This window comes from Pteropus medius, unplaced genomic scaffold, assembly GCF_902729225.1.
Source record: "Pteropus medius unplaced genomic scaffold, Ma_sr-lr_union100, whole genome shotgun sequence".
Classification (NCBI taxonomy): Eukaryota; Metazoa; Chordata; class Mammalia; order Chiroptera; family Pteropodidae; genus Pteropus; species Pteropus medius.
The window spans coordinates 32,987,043-32,989,646 of record NW_024355205.1 but is presented as its reverse complement, the minus strand read 5'-3'; the positions used below and the strand labels follow the sequence as shown (position 1 = coordinate 32,989,646).

Genomic DNA, 2,604 nt, shown 5'->3' with positions numbered 1-2,604 from the left:
AGGGGTTTTATGAGCATTAAAAGAATAAGAGATACAGAGCCATGCCTAGCACAGTAAATGCAACATGAACGTAGGTTAAGCTTCAAAATAAAACAAAACTTTCTTGACAGGCTTGAGGGAGTTGAGTGGGGGCCTGGGGTGTGTCGTTAGCTACTCCAGGGTTTTCCCAGGTACCAACCTTTTAAGCCACATCTTGGTTCTGCCACATTTTTGAGCTCACAGTTTTTTATTTTTATTTTTTAAATTATTATTTATGCCTACAGCACCTGGTCTTCCTAGGTGGTCTCCCATCCAAGGACTAACCAGGCCCAACCCTGCTTAGCTTCCGAGATCAGACATCGGGCTTGTTCAGGGTGGCATGGCTGTAGACCATGGACCGTGGCTCCACTGGGGCATGAACTCAGGACCTTCTGCATGTAAAGCAGACGTGCTAACCGCTACACTATGGAACCACATCCTCACAGTTTTATTTTAAGACAGAGGCTTCGTTAGGTAGCCTGATCCTAGAGGTATTAAACCCAGGCCAGTCTGTCATATTTCATTTTAAGAGCATGAGGCTATTCAGCATAGGTCTTGAGCAAGCTGGGTAGGGTCTCTCCAAGTCCCCAGTTCAGCAAAACTTCGGGAGTTAGGAAGGCAAGAAATGAGAAGAATTCCTAAGCATATAAGCCACCTTAGAAACGTCTCTATGATGCCATGAAGCTTGGCTGAATCTAGTCATATAACTTAGTGCAGAACCAAGTAATGCCTGAGAAGAATCTGACCAAGATTGTAGCTCCCAAACTAATGATTTGTGTATTTTGGATAAATGGCAAATAATATGTTTGTATAGCTATGTCTCAAATATTGCATGGGACGTATGTACGCCAAGATAAATTATATATCATTTATCTGAAATTCAAATGTAACCGACATTCTGTATTTTTATTTGCTAAATCTGGCAATCCTTGATAATAGAATTTACCTCCGATGCTTTGAGGATTAACATTATATGGGTAGAATGCCCAGCAAAATCTTAACATCTAATATGTGTTTAGTTAATAGAGGTATCTCTTAAAATAAATGGGAAACAATTTGCTAGTTACTTTAACAACTGTTGGGGTTAACCAGCCTTGATTTTTGCTTATTAAAAATAATTAAACATTCATTTGAACAAGTCTCTACTTCTATCAGTTATTATAGTTAGATCTTATCTACCCTTTCAGACCTTGAGAATGCTGGTAATTTCATTTCTACATTTTGCTGTGGATGTTCAGTAAATTAAAAAGAGATTCACGTACACTAAACTTTGAAGAATCAAACATCCAACCAACCCTTTCTTATTTTTCCTGTTACTGAAAGTATGGCTTATTAAATTATTGAAAAATATCTCCTTTCTAATCAATAGCTTTTACCTTCCTGGTTCCAGAATGGTATACTACCAGGCCTACTTTAAGAAACGCCCCTGCTACCAGATATTTTGTAACCAGGAATGGAATCACACCGTGAATGTGAGGTGGTCATAGCTTTGATCTACTCTGGGTGCAAAAATGGTCTGAGTTGAACTTTCATTGGGAAAGAGATTTTCATCAAAAGACTGACGCCCAAGTGGAAAAACTCAGTAGGTTCTCTGTGCCTCTCGTGAGAGCTCCAGATCTCATGGAAAATGACCAGGGGCTGCGGTGCCAGTCAAACAGCCAACCCTGTCCTAAGGGAGAGGTCACACTGTGTGCTGATGGGCTGGAGACTGCCCCGAGGGAAGATGAAAGTGTGCGTAAGATCCTGAGTTTTTTTGCTGTTTTCGTTTTTGTTTTTGCTTTTGCAGGACTCCATTCTATGCTCGAGGCCGTGGTCGTTCTGATGAATTCTTTCTTGCTCACTGTACTTAACTCGCCATCATCCGTTCTCATCCATGTGCTCTTTCCTCCTCTTCTCATTCTGCCCTCCCTGCATCTAATACCAAACAGGGTCGGCTGCCAGAGGCACTGTGTAGAGAACAGCTTCCAGGGGTCCTGAGGAGTCGAGCCTCTGCCTTATAATTCAGTTGTTGATACTAGATGAACAGTCCTCACGCTATTGCTTTAATTAAGCTGGTTCTTTACATACCAACCGCAACTTCCAGAAGTATTCATGGAGATTTGCCGGCTCATGCATTGTTTCCCACAGCCCCCAAATATCTTATGTTTCCATTTGTTTACTCTTTGAGCAGAAAAAAAAAGAAAGGCAATTTGATGACAAAAAATATATATAATTTTAAGTAAATGTGGTCTTTTGGAAGAAGTTCTAGAGCTTTCTTAAATGTAATATAATAACAGTTATCAACCTTGAAAGCCTTCAGGGCTCTGGGCTTCTGTTGCCATTTTTAACTTTGCCTGCCCCCGGTTGGTTGTTCTGCTGTCTTGCCATCATTTCTTTCCAGGGAAAAGACTTCCACAAGCCGTTTTTGGAGACCTGGCCCCAGAGACCGTCCAAATGTGTCCCCATTGGGTCTGAGCGAGAACACAGCAATTCGCGTTCTAAGTGTGTGAATTACAGCAGCTGACGGGAAAAATGTGTAACAAAAGTTCTATAAATTGATCACTTTTTGATAATTGCAGTGCTTGTCAATGAGAAGAAGCTCGATGA

General features: G+C 41.1%; 1 pseudogene; it reads right to left on the bottom strand.

The window, feature by feature from the left end:
- Positions 1–254: 254 nt before the first annotated feature.
- LOC120599003 (uncharacterized) lies at positions 255–370 on the bottom strand (annotated as a pseudogene).
- Positions 371–2,604: the final 2,234 nt, after the last annotated feature.